Genomic DNA, 14,458 nt, shown 5'->3' with positions numbered 1-14,458 from the left:
GTGTCAACATAGAAATAAGAGTTTTCATAAGATTTTCCAGAGAACCATGTCAGACATTTCTCTATTAATGTTCCTATTTTTTTTCGAGGTTGGTAATTCGGTACGACTGCTTATATTATTGTATGCATTTTTCAAGATTATTTTTCATGAAATTTCATGAAAACCTCCATTTGGTTTGGCAATTACATTTGAGCGATGTAGGTTGAATGTCAACTTAGGATCCATCAACACACCCAAAACGTTGAATTCTTCCGTTCTATTTAGGATAACTGTGGATTTTTTTTTCTATCTTTATTACCGAGATTTTTAGCCCTGGGCTAGTTCATCTCGGAACCAACGGTTTTACTTCCCTTCCGAAGGAAGTCCTCATTGAAATTTTAGTGACTATTCTCGGGGGTGGAATTCGATCCCAGGTCCTCGGCGTGAGAGGCATGTGTTTTAACCACTACACCAGGTCCGTCCCCAACTGTGGAAATTATCCCAGAGCAGTGAATCAAATTGTCATCAAAGGAGACGAAAAACAAGCAACAAAGCAAGTCGCTCACAACCCGTTTATCCATACTTTTGCGGATTGGAATACAATCAGAAGTAAAATTGTCATGACAATCACAGGGTACAACATTGTTGCAACCTTTTCAACTCGCGATTAATCAGTTATTTAAAATACAAAACCAAATTTGTTTTATGCATTCTGTTCGATAGTGTGCCAATGTTTACCAACACAGAGAAAGTTCTCGAAAATTGCAATGCGAAGCTCAGAAAATCGCTGCGCACGTGATGATCGATCTTTGTCATATTCTGTTTAAGTGAGGATAAACTGATGTTGCGGAATAAAATTGTTGCAACAAGAATAGGAGATGACAATGTCTTAGTTGCTGGGTGTTGGGTGACAATTTTCCTCACTGTCCCAGAGACTTTTGCTGAGATTCCATCAATCCTCCAGAAACAGTAGAGAAATTTCCCACGGAAGTATTCACAGAAATTATTCAAGAATGCCTCCACAGAGTTGTCAACGATTGTTTTTTTTTCATTTTGTTTAATTGCTTGAAAAATCCGGAAGGTATTTCTAAAACAAATCCTATAGTAATCTCTGACGAAAATTATGATAGATTTTTGCAAGGAATTCTGAAAAAATAAATTCTGATTTCTAAGGAAGTTATGGTGCATTTTCTACATAAATTTCTAAGATAATTATCGAAAAAAATAATCAATCGAATCCATGGATAATATGGTGTAGGATTTTCTGTTGAAAAAGGGAAGAATTCTCTGAAGAAATGTGTGTGAGAATGATCAAAATAATTGTTGTCGTATTTGCTGATATGAATTATTAAATAAAATTTTGAAGAATCCATGAAAAATAATATTCGAAAATTATTTGAAAGGCCTGCGAGATTAACTAATGCGTGGACGAAATGTTAGATAAAAATCCTTGAGAATAAACTGAACGTTCATGAGGAGTCCTTGAAGAGGCAGAGTTTTCAATAAACTTATAGAAACAGACCCTGGATGATTTTTTGAGAAATTTCTAAAATAAATCATAGAAGGAATCCAGGAGCAATAACTGAACTAGAAAAGTAGGCACAGGAAATATCGTAGAATTTGCAAAAAAATATCTTAACAAATTCCTTCAAAAAAAAACAGTTTTAATTTTTTTGTAATTTTCTTGCAAGAACTGTAGCAAACTTAGGAAGCTCTGCTAAAATAACTACCCTAGAAATTGATGAAAAAGCCTCTGAAGGAAAACCTGGAATGGTAGCTGGAAAAATTTGCAGGGTATTTCCTGAGGAAATTACAGGAGGAAATTGCGTTGGATTACTGGAGAAAATTTGTCAAAAAAATTAAAAAAAACCTTTGGAGGAATTACAAAAGAAATTAATTCCTGAAGGAATTTGTGGGAAACCTTCAATTGAATTTGTGGAGGGATCCATTGAAAAGTCTTTAAAAATCTTCATAGAAATCGAAACTCGTACCGAACAGGACCCAAAATAAAATCATACAGAAGTAAAAGTAATCCCAACAGGAAGCAGTGTCCATAGTTTTTCTTGGGAATTACGACCTATATTACCTGTGACATCTCGACTAATATTACTGCTCGTATTACTATATGCATTTTATCAAGATTTATTCCAGCATTTCATCAGAAATTCATTCAGGTATTTACCCAAAATATTACCTTTAGATATTACTCGGAAGATTTCTTCAGGAGATCATTTATTGATTCTTTAATGTCCATGAATCAGAAGTCCTCCATGAATTTCGTTTAAAATTTCCTGCAACAATTTAACCTGGAATTTGTTCGAGGATAACCTTAGAAATTACTGCATAACCATTTTCCTAGAGATTACTATAAACAAAATTTCAAGACAATTCCAAGTCGTCCAGTAGTTTATATAAGGATTTTTCCATTAATTTCCTTAAGATTTTGCTCGAGATTTTCATATTATCTTCAAAATTTGAAACAATGATTTCTCCAGAGATGCCTCCACTGATTTCTTAGGATTTCCTTCAAAATTGTCGTACAGGATTTCTTTGACATACCAAAGAAGAATATTTTTGATTATGCTTTTAGAAATTAGTGCAGAGATTTTTTCTCATAAGATTCTTATTATAATTATTCATCTTTATTTGAGTGGCTTTTTGCCCTTGGTGAGTTCGCCACTCGGAAGATTCTTTCAGAAAGAACTTCAGAGCATATTTGAGTTATTGCCCGAGGGAGATTTTGATGAATTAAAACGGGATTTTTTTCAGATATGTTCTCCATTATTGGATAATTTTCTGACAAAAAATATCCATTTCTAATACAATTTACAATTTACAATACAAGTTGCCTCCAATGAAACTTTTGTAAATTTGTTGATGAACTCTTACAAGGATAAAAACTCCATAGTTCATGAGAATGTCTTGATGTATTTTGCAGGAAATTGCTAATTGGATGTCTTGGTAGAAATTGCTAAAATTATTATTTGAAAAAAAAAGATCTACTCCCTAGATAATATCCTGTATGTTTTTTTTTTACTGAGAAATTCCTTGAAAACACAAAAACATTAGAAAAAATGTTGAAGACTCTATAAAGATTTTACTCGAGAAATCAATACCGACCTGTTCGAATGAGCTACATGAGTAATTCGTGGATGGCATCTTCTTCTTTCTGGCATTACGTCCCAACTGGAACAGAGCCTGCTTCTCAGATAAGTGTTTTTATGAGCACTTCCACAGTTAACTGAGAGCTTTCTTTGCCGATTGACCATTTTTGCATGTGTATATCGTGTGGCAGGTACGAAGATACTCTATGCCCTAGGAATCGAGAAAATTTCTTTTACGAAAAGATCCTCGACCAGCGATTCGAACCCACGACCCTCAGTCTGGTCATGCTGAAAAGCTGCGCGTTTACCGCTACGGCTATCTGGGCCCCTTCATGAATGGCATGTTGAAGAGATTGAAAATAAAAATTTATCACAAATACAGGGTGTCCATTCAAAATCAATTTTCCAATTCCCGGATTTTTCCCGGATGCTTAAAAAATTAAAAATCAGATAACAAAAGGTTTCTGCGTTTTGATATTTTCTTGTTTTGATAGAAAATGGTTAACAAAATTATTTGGTAAATTATATTTGATTATATTTATTAAATACTGGTAGCTTCAAACAGTTTGAGTATCGAAAGTGTTTTGGAAAAAGGTATGTATCTATATGTTTACTAGCTGTCCCGGATTCAAGTAGGCTGTTGAAAGACGCTATGTAAAACTCCCATACAAAGTGCCAGATAAGTTGATTTTCCAGCTGTTGAGGAGAGGTTTCCAAACACAAACACGTCGCAGCACTTGAAGAATACAACAGTGAAAGAGTCATGTAAGTCCATTGGCTCTTTCTTATGTCATTTCGTGTTATACAAACACCATTCCATTTTTATTTATATAGAAGATAGATTGATAGATATAGATAGATACATTTCTATTTGTTGATCGTCCAGCTGCTAGAATTTATATGAACTAATATCTGCTTTGTGCATCTAAATTTAGACTAAATTTTCACGAAAGGGCCAATTCATTAACTTTTAAGAATGCCTTCGAAATTATGCGTTAGACATGGTCCATGACTGATCCATGAAAAAAATCTTGATCTGGTGAAACTCATGTTCATGAGACATATAATGTAATCCTTGAGACACGCAAACATGTCATTTTTGTTACGCTGTGTAATCTAACATTATACTTAGCGTGATCCACGGAGCTCTGAGCATAATTTCAACAAAAAAACTGGCGAGATTCTCATAAAATCACGAACACGATTCTATGCTGAGCTCTTGCTTTATATTGACCGGTCTTTCACATAATTGTAGGTGTGATTCTGACAGAATGTTGTGTATTTTTTGAAAACTTTGACCACTTTTTTAAACTATTTAATAATAATACTTTTAGAGAATATCTTGACTAAACCTACACGAAATTTCTGGAAAATATCCCTAAAAATCATAAAGAGTTTTCTATGGTTTCTCTATGAATTTCCTGAAAAATTAAATGAAAGAATTTAAACCATCCTATCCTATCTCAGAATCATCCTATCCTGTCTTTGTAAAACATTCTTAATTTTGTAAGAAGTTGCTATGACTTTCGGATCCTATTTCAGGCAAAAGCTCCTAAATTCTTTCCAGTCAGTTCTTCAGGGCAATTTTTTTTTTTAATTCTACCTGAAAACAAATGGTTGTGTAGGAGAATTTCATTAAAAAAATATTTTTCAGCAAAATTTGCAACGAAAAACTTTGTTTGAAACATCTAGTAGGTTCAGTAGATTTGTTTCTAGCCATATTAACTGTAAATTTCTTCGGAATTTTTAATAGCATCTTTCAGATAACATTTAAAAGTTCTCAGATAATTTTCATTAAAAAAAAAAAGAATATACATATTTTCTAACAGAAGTTTAGTCAGTAATTTAATGTGTTCTAAAGTTAAGAAAGTATTTCAACTATTTATGATACTTTTGATGATTTTCCTATTGATTCTTGTAGCTCAAAATAAAAAAAAAATAATTAAATTTTAATGATATGTTTCGATAAGCTTTGACTGAGAGGCGCTGCAATGGAGGTTCGCCAAGGGCGCCATGAGGCCACGCTACGGCTCTGAGAACACCCACCTACCCCCTTCAGCGTTATGAAATTTGTGAATGAGCCCTATGATCGAAATTGGCAAGAATTTCACCAATGACTGCCCACCCAAGAATACCCAAAAGACCTCGCTATTTAATTATCCATAAAAAAGCTTGCCATGAATTCACGAATAATTTTACAAGAAATGTTTTGGGATTTCCAACTTGGTAATGATTGGAAGAATTTACTGTAAATCTGCAGAAATCGACATAAATCTTATCAGGGACCTCATAAGAACTTTGTCATAGATCTAGGACTAGTCAAACTAGTAATCCTGAAGAGGCTTCACCACCATCAGTATCATCAGTAAGTCCAGATATCCTGCCAAACGGGATTTTCGATGAATTTGTTCAGGAATCTATTAAGTATTTCAAGAAATTTGCTAAATATGTGTTGGCTCTGCTTTTCGCCAATCTCTACGAATCTAATAAGAATTTCAAGAAAATATCAGCCAAGGGTCTTTTTTAGAATTTACTAGAGTGGTGAACTCGCCTTGGACGAAAATGCACTTAAATAAGGATGAATAATAATAATATAATCCACAAGAAACTTTATTGGCAATCCTCTTATAACATGTTCAGTTATCTTTCGAAGAAATTGGTCAATTATCGCCTTTATTCCCGTTAAGATTCCTGCAAAGATCTCATAACAAAATTGTCATCAATCTAAATGGAAATCTATCAAGCATCTCACCAAGAATCTTGACAGGAATCCCTATGTAACCCTTCTAGAGACGTTTCAAGGATTTTATTGATGCTCCATAAAATCTTCTTTGATTTTTGTTTTTCAATAATTGGCCGCCAAAAATCTACAAAACATTTCACAAGAAATAGGTAAAAAATGTTAGAAAAATGTACACAACAACTACCCAGGAAATCAACGATTATTTTAAAGGATTGTGGTACAAAAAACACTAGAAATCGTTAACTATTTCTCTACCAAATCAGTCCAACTAGTCATTATGCAAAGCACCAGTTGACGGGCAGCCTTTTGAAAGCCTCATGTCAAATTTTTTTTGCATTATTTGGAATTGAAGCAAACCGGTATTCTTATGTTCAAAACACATAATTTCCCGGTGTCTTCTCCAAATTCACGGGTATTTTCCATATTTTTCCCGGCCATTTGTAAATCCCGGGTTTTTCCCGGTTTTCCCGGATTTCCCGGATGGATGGGCACCCTGCAAATATTTCTAGATAAACTTGATGAGGAAACCCTAATCAAAATTAATGAGAAATTCCTGGAACACTTTTTAATAGTTTTCCTGGGAAGTTCTGTGGATAAATTTATGAAGTAATTCGTATAAAAATGGATAAAAGGATGACTGAAAAATTGGGTAACCACTCATTGAGGAATTCTTAATGTGTTTCCTGCAACAATCCCTTGAGTACCATAGAGTAGCCATTTGAGGATTCCCTTGGAAAATCTCCTTTATTTGGAAGATCTTTAGAGTAACTACTGGAACACGTTATAATATTTTGTGGAAAAATCTCTGAAGGATATTCTGCAATAGCGTCTGGGACAAAATGGGATAAAATAAATGAAAATAGTTGCTTGTTCCTGAATATATTCGTAATAATATTCTAGATGAATTTTGGGAGAGATGCCTGAAAGAGTCCCTGAAAGTATTCCCGGAGAAATCACTAGAGAAATGACTGAAGTGAAAGTTCCGGGGAATCTGAGCTCCATTTCCGGAGAATAATCGCGTAAGAGTCTCTGTTGTTTTCTTTGGAGCTTTTAGATTTTTGCATCAGGATACATACAAGTAAAATCAAAAATAAAACATTTGTGACTCCAGATCAGTGGTGGAAATGTTCGCAACACGAAGCACCCGAGTGTAAACCAACGTAAAACATACATAACAGACTCGCGAACAAGCTTGGTGTGACTACGTTCGCACCCGCTTGCTCGGGAGATCATGCCAAAAGGAATAGCAAAAAGTTCGCAAACTTTTACTCGCGAGCTATCGAACAAGGTGTGATTTATTGTACTTTTTCCAGACAAATAAATCATCAAATCGGCAGTTAACTACCTGTTTGTAATGAAAAAAAACCTGAAATCTCGGAAGGGAAAAGGTGTTTGTATTTCAAAAGCGTAATTGACTCTGCACAGCTCCGAACACGCTCACGGAGCATGGTTTATTTGCGAGCATGAAAGGTGCGAGTAAATCAGCACTTTGATACTCTTGAGCATTTTGTTTTGGTTTTGTTTCAGTTTCACAAAATTGTTCGTTATTTTCCATCACTGCTTTATACACCATTTTGGGTTTACAAGAGACTTTAGATACCTTCCATTGAAAATATATACGTTTAAAAGACTTTCATAAAAAAAAATGACCAAAAAGAGACCTGCTATCAGACCAGTCATATGTATCACATATTGTCCACTTGATGCTACAACTAGATAACTCGAAATTCAAAATTTTGGGATAGACAACATTGAAAATTGTTTCTCAAGGCGAGTGGTTTTCCAAAGAAAATGTGATTAAAATATAAACTAGAACCTGCTTACTTAGAATCAAAAGATCAGAATGTTTGTAGGTATTGCAGAACAAATAAGGACATTTGTTTTATATACGATATAGAGATAGCAATTTAGAAGAGTAATTCAACTTCTCCTTGAAGAGCCTATGTTTTTTAAGAATGTAAAGAGCTCTCTTTAACCTTCTAATATCCAATCCCGCCTTTAGACGGGGTACACTATGGAATTTTGTGTATTTTTTTCGTAGCTCGGAAATCAAAATGATTTTATTTCTGGCTTAAACCTTGACTCATAACACGCATATGAGAAAAAGTTTTTTATGACTTTTGAAACTTTTTTGTATTTTTGAAAATTGTTTGAAAAATTAATAGCAGAAAAAAAAATAAAAATAAAAAATAGCAGAGGCTGAAATGAAAAAGGATAGGGATGTTCAAAAATAAAAATTATGAAAATCAAAAACCAAAATTCATAGATTTGCGAATCAAAATAAATCATTGCTCAAAATGTGTTTGGAAAGATTTTGAATAACTAAAAATGATATTTAGATAGAAAATACAAATTTGGGTATTGGAATCCGGATATGAGAGATTACATTTCCGATGATCGCTTTAAATTTAGTGCAATATGAAGCCGTTAAAAACAAAAAAATGGAATGCATGATTTCAACTGTTAATATGGAAGATTCTTCTCTGCAAACTTTATCAACATAAATAAATAAACCCGAATTTATTATAATAAATCTTTTAGTTGTTTGTTTGTTTGTTTATTTTCGACACTTGACACCAAAAGGGTGCATTCGTGTCGTTTGGAAAGTGTGTTACATTTTGATACAATTCAGTTCACTAGTTTTAACAGTAACTCTATAATTTTGTATATAATCCTGTGTCATGAAGGAACTTTAAAACCTTTTTCATGTTAATTTCTTCATTCGTTAATGCTTCTTGTAAATTTGTTGAGCTAATGCCATTGTCTTGTCGTTGTCTGTCGAATTTTCTACATTCAAGGATCAAATGCCGTACATCGAGCACTGATCCGCAGCATTCGCATGTTGGTGGTGCTTCTTTCTTTAGTAAGAAGGTATGGGTTAGCCGTGTGTGGCCGATTCGGAGCCGTGTTAGTATTCGTTGATCGGCTGCGCTTCCGTAATCTGCCCATCTGTGCGTATCGTTCTTAATTTCTCGTAACTTCGAGTCTCTGGATTCGTACCACTGCCTATTCCACCGTTGCCGTATACCTTGCTTCATCGCTCTCAGAGCGTCCTCTCCTGGTATTGCAATATTGTTTGCTGGTTGTCCTCTAGCCTCACCCGCTAGTCGATCGGCTTCCACATTCCCGCTGATACCAGCGTGTCCTGGAATCCAGCAAAATCGAATCGGTTTGTTCTTGGCTATATGCTCGACTTGCTGAATCCAGGGATGTTTGGATTTCCCCCCTTCTAAAGCTAAAAGACAGCTGGCAGAGTCCGTTAATACCACTAGCTCCGTACTAAGGTTTGGGATCGAAACCGCCATCTTAAGGGCGTACGCCTCCGCAGAGAAGACGCTACATTGATTTGGAAGGCTATACATTCCTACAAGGCCATTCAAGTAAAAAGCGGACCCTACCATGTCGTTTAGTTTGGAGCCGTCGGTGTATACGATAGTCGAGTTTTGAAAACGAGTAGAGAGCAGTTGCTGTACCACGGGGCGGACTTTCTCCGGCGGATCGCCGGCACGGACAGTATTTTTAACATCCCATACAACTGATGGCTTTCGTGTGTGCCATAGGCGATCGCTCTGCCTTACGAGTTGGTCAACAGCGGGAAGTGCTGATCCCGTTATTTCTTCCAGACGGTCTGATGTTCGCTGAATCAGCGGGAGAGTGCTGTTGTTACGATTTTTCGCCAGTATTCGAATGGCCGTCCGCGCTGTGGATTGCGTTGCCAAAAATTCAAATGGCAAAGCACCCGCTTCGGCCATGACCGAACTTGTCGGACTCGTCACAAAAGCTCCGGAAGCGTATCTGATCATTTTGTTGTATGCCGGGGCGAGGGTTTGCAGCGTTGTTGGTCCTCCTCGGCTCACCAGTCCTATTCCGTAGATCAACTTCGCAGTGACTAGCGCTGAACCAACTTGTAAAAGAGTTGTTCGGTTCCCTCTTGGGAGTTTAGCCCCAATCATTTGAAGTATCCGAAGACGGGACTCGCAAGATTTTTTAACCATTTGACAATGGGGTTTGAACGATAGTGTTCGGTCAAGAGTGATACCCAGAATTCTTAAACGGTTGGTTTTAGGTACTGATGTGCGATCGATTTGGATTTCGTTCGCTGGTTCTCGACGTGCATTTGGGCTGCAATAAAAAGTATGTGACTTCGTCGCAGATATGGCGAAGCCCACGCTTTTTGCCCATTTGTCGACAGCCTTGACGGCGGCCTGCAGTTTTCGGTGGACGTTGGCAGATTTCGGTCCTCGTACTGCGAGAAGGATGTCATCAGCGTACAAAAGTATTTCAACACCTTTCGGTAGTACCCGAAAGATGGGTTGCATTGCGACTAAGAAAAGCGTCACGGATAGTACCGAGCCCTGCGGTACTCCGTTTTCCAGATCGTGCTCACGAGACAAGTGTCCATCCACAGACACCTGGAAGGTCCGTTCAGAGAGAAAACTTTTTAGCGTGTTGAACATCCTGCCACGTATACGCCAAGACTTCAATGTGCGTAGTATGCCGTGGCGCCAGGTCGTATCGTATGCCTTCGATAAATCCAAAGACGCTATTAGACAGTGCTCATCAGTGATCGGAAGTGACCTCTCTAGCTCCGCAAAGTAAGTGTCGGTGCCACGTCCAGCACGGAAAGCATGTTGACGCTTGTCAAGTCGCCCACTTGACTCCAGTTCGGTAATCAAGCGACGATTTATAATTCGCTCGAAAAGCTTGGACATGCAACTTGTGAGTGAAATTGGTCGGAATGCAGCAGGTCCGGAGTCTTGACAATTTGGCTTAGGGATGGGAATGACGACTGCGTTTCGCCAGCTGGTGGGGAATTCACCGCTTCGCCAGATTTTGTTGAGAAGATTCAATAGCGTCATTTTCACGGAAACGGGAAGCCGTTGAAGCAAGGGATACCCTATTGAATCGGGACCTGTTGAGACACCTCGCCCTTTGTCGAGAGCCCACAGAAGTTCGGCTAGGGTTATATCGATGTTATATACATCGCCGGTGTTATGCGAAAAATCTGTGGACTCTAGTTCAGCTGCCGCTTTCGCCATCTGGAACGATGGAGGGTAGCTTGAAGTCGCCGATCTCTCGCTGTAGTACTTCGCTAGTTCTTCCGCTGCATCATTCGGATTGTCCGTAAACCCGCTAGCCCGCTTCAGTACAACCGGTCGCTGTTGTCGGTTGCCACGCAATGTGTTGACCGTTCGCCACAGTTCGGTCGTCGTGCTGTTTGGGGAAATTTTCGCTACGAATTCTTTCCATGATTTCTCCTTCGCTTCTTTGACCGCTCTTCGTGCCGCTGCTCTAGCTTCCTGGAATTCTGCCAAAGCCTCGGGTTGGTTTGAGTCCGTCTGCTGAAGGCGTCGGAGTGCTCGAAGACATTTTCGTCGCCGTCGAATGGCTGCCTTTGCCTCGGGGCACCACCACGGCACTGACTTCGGTCCGCTTCGGCCACTGGTTCGTGGGATAGACTTCTTCGCTGCTGCTAATATTTTTTCGGTGAAACTAGGAACATCCCACTCAACATCTGCGTCGATGGTTTCGATTGTGATACGTTCGTACATCGACCAATCTGCTTGGTCGTAGAGCCACTTTTGCCGAGTCGTTCGTGGACTGCACCATCCGGGTATGGAAACGATTATCGGGAAGTGGTCGCTATTGTGTGTATCTGACAGGGTACGCCAAGTGAACCTACATGCCAGACTCTCAGTGCAGATAGATACATCGATTGCCGAGGTATTTCCCGTAGTCGGATCGATACGAGTAGGGGAGCCGTCATTCAGGATCACTAGTTGTTTGTCCAACGTTGTTTCGGCTATAAATCGGCCAAGCGCGGTTGACTGGTGAGACCCCCATGCGAGATGGTGGGCATTAAAGTCACCGAGAAGAAGAACTGGACCTTCTAACTGCTCGAGAAGTTCACTCAATGCTGCCTGACACTGAGCTGAACTCGGCGGAATGTATACCGACACAACGGTAACCTGGATCGGCGCGTGAAGGCGAGCAGCAACGATATGTAGAGAGGTATCGATTTGCACACGTTCGAATGGTATACCTTCTCGGATGGCAAGGCCTACACCGTGTTGCCAGTAGTTGACGTTCGTCGACTTTAGTAGCAGTGTATAGTTTCTGCCAACGAAGTCTGGCGGAACGACAGTTTGATTCACCTTGGTCTCCTGCAAGGCTATAACACATGGTTCGAGGTTGGAGATGAGCAGCTTTAGCTCGCTAATGTTAGCCCTAAGACCACGGATATTCCACTGGAGAGCGAAGCAGCTACCAGAGCGACTATCCGTAGCTGATCGTGTGGTGGATGACGAGGTTGATGTTCTTCGGTTCGGCGGGTCTGTTGTGGGAGAGAGAGGGAGTGCGGTAGCCTCTGTCGGTGAAAAAACTAGTCTGTCACTTGCCTGTGGGACGCTTTGTCCCACAGTACCAGCTGCTGTCGAAACCATTACACTAGTTCTGCCAATACCGACAACAGCCGGCACTGGGGAAGCGCTTTGTGTAATGTTTCTGCGGTGAACTCTCGAAGGGCCTTCTCCGGGAGATAGGGGTGATGCGATGTGTCCTGAAAGATAATCGGGCGCAGCAGCAACTGTTTGCGGTGGTAAAGTAGAGAGACTGACCTGTGGGACGTCTTGTCCCACAGTGCCAGCCGTTGCCGAAACTACTACACGATTGCTTCCAGAAACACCGGCAACAGCCGGCACTGGGGAAAGGCTTTGTGTAGTATCGTCGGTGAAATGGTTGTTGTTGGCGAGGCGATTGGTTAATGCTGGTTGATGTCGATCGAGATTCACTGTGGTTGGTGTGGTTTGATGGATGCCTGAAAATATTGCAGGCGCGGCAGTACCTGATTGAGGTAGGGATAAGCGAAAACTGACCTGTGGGACGTCTTGTCCCACAGTGCCAGCCATTGCCGAAACAACTACACGACTGATTCCTGAACCACCGGCAATAGCCGGCACTGGGGAAAGACTTTGTGTAGTTTCTTCGGTGCGGTTGTTGATAGCGAGACGATTGGTTGATGTTGGTTGCTGTTGATTGGGATTTGCTGCGGTTGGTGTGGTATGGTGGGCATCTGAAAAGAATGCAGGCGCGGCAGTATCTGTTTGTGGTTGAGAATTCAAAAGACTGACCTGTGGGACGTCTTGCCCCACAGTGCCAGCCATTGCCGAAACTACTACACGACTGCTTCCAGAAACACCGGCAATAGCTGGCACTGGGGAAAGACTTTGTGTAGTATCGTCGGTGTTCTCGTTGTTGGTTTTGATGCTGTTGCTTGATATTGGTACGGTGTGGATGGTAACTCGATGGGTTTGCAATGTCGTGGTGTCGTGTGGGATTCCATCGGCTACGGAGGTGAACTCGTCATCAACGGGTTGGGGTAAGACGTCCCGGAAGACTCCTTCATCCTGCCGTACTTGCGTCGGAAGAGGTACTACACTTTCCCTACTTCCGAACCGAAAAGTCTCGTTGTCCGTGTTCGTGCGAGGGTCTTCGTTGTATTTCGAACGTTGTTCAAGAGTGGGGTTATCGAAGACGCTGGTTAGGGAGTGTCTCCGATACCTCAGACTCTTCGCCGGAATACTCCATCTGAGTCAGGTCATGGGTGGTGGGTGCGGTCTTCTTTGGGGGCGGGCTGATGTCTGGCGAGGAGGCTGGTTTGGGATAAACGAATTTTGGAGGTCTTCCACGCTTGGTCTCCTGAACGGCCGGGGAGTTGTTCCTTGAGCGTGTCATCGGGCCAGCCGTCGACTGGGCCACTCGTTGCTCTCGGCTGTGGCGGGGCTTCTCAGCGGTTTCGCTCACATGATGCACTCTCTCTGGGTTAGACTGCTGCTTAACCTGCTTGATAAAAGCCATCATCTGCTCGATCCTCTCCTCTTTCTTTTTATTGTCTTCCTGTAACCTGGCGATTTCCTTATCCTTTTGGAGCATGGCCGCTTCCAGCTCCTTCAGCTTCTTCTCGAACACGCTTTGTTGGGCGGCTACTTGGGCGTAACTACCGGATTGTTGTTCCACTCGTTTTCTCGCTTCGGGGAAACTCAGGTTTTCGTTCACTTTCACCTTGATCACTTCAACCTCTTTTTTATACACAGGGCACTGGCGATTGGTCGACCGATGGTCACCCTTGCAGTTACGGCACGACGGGGCTTCACCGCATTCTTCCCCGTGGAAGTTCTGCGCGCAGTTGGCACAACGTTGCGGTCCAGGGCAGCGCACACGAGTGTGCCCGTAACTAAAGCAACCGTAGCAAAGCATCGGGTTCGGAAAGTAGGGGCGAGTAGCAACGCGCAGCAAGCCAACTTTGATGTACTCCGGGTAAGTGGTCTTACAGAAAGTAAGAATCAGTGCCGGTGTATTGACCCTTTTTCCGCTTTCATTTCGGGTGATACGCTGTACCCGAATAACCTTCTGGCTGATCATCTCAGTCAGAATGTCCTTTTCCTCCATCTGAATGAGGTCGAAGCACGAGATGACACACCTACTTACATTTAGATTGGGGTGAGGGACAACCTCTACCTCGGTTCCATCAATTAGCTTCGTCAGCTTCAGCAATTTGGCAACTTGGGCTGGGTCCCGAACTCGCAGAGTGTACTTGGTACCCTGCGCTTCGGTCTTCGCACTTTCAATTGGA

The 14,458-nt window shown here is 40.8% G+C and overlaps 1 protein-coding gene across 31 annotated transcripts in view; it reads right to left on the bottom strand.

Annotated features, from left to right (window-relative positions):
- Positions 1-14,458, bottom strand: part of LOC5566474 (C-terminal-binding protein) — a 249,527-nt gene that overhangs the window by 34,909 nt on the left and 200,160 nt on the right. The gene's annotated exons all lie outside the window — the stretch shown is intronic.

Source organism: Aedes aegypti, chromosome 1 (assembly GCF_002204515.2).
Source record: "Aedes aegypti strain LVP_AGWG chromosome 1, AaegL5.0 Primary Assembly, whole genome shotgun sequence".
Classification (NCBI taxonomy): Eukaryota; Metazoa; Arthropoda; class Insecta; order Diptera; family Culicidae; genus Aedes; species Aedes aegypti.
The sequence above is the reverse complement of the archived record's forward strand: the minus strand, read 5'-3'. Positions and strand labels throughout refer to the sequence as shown.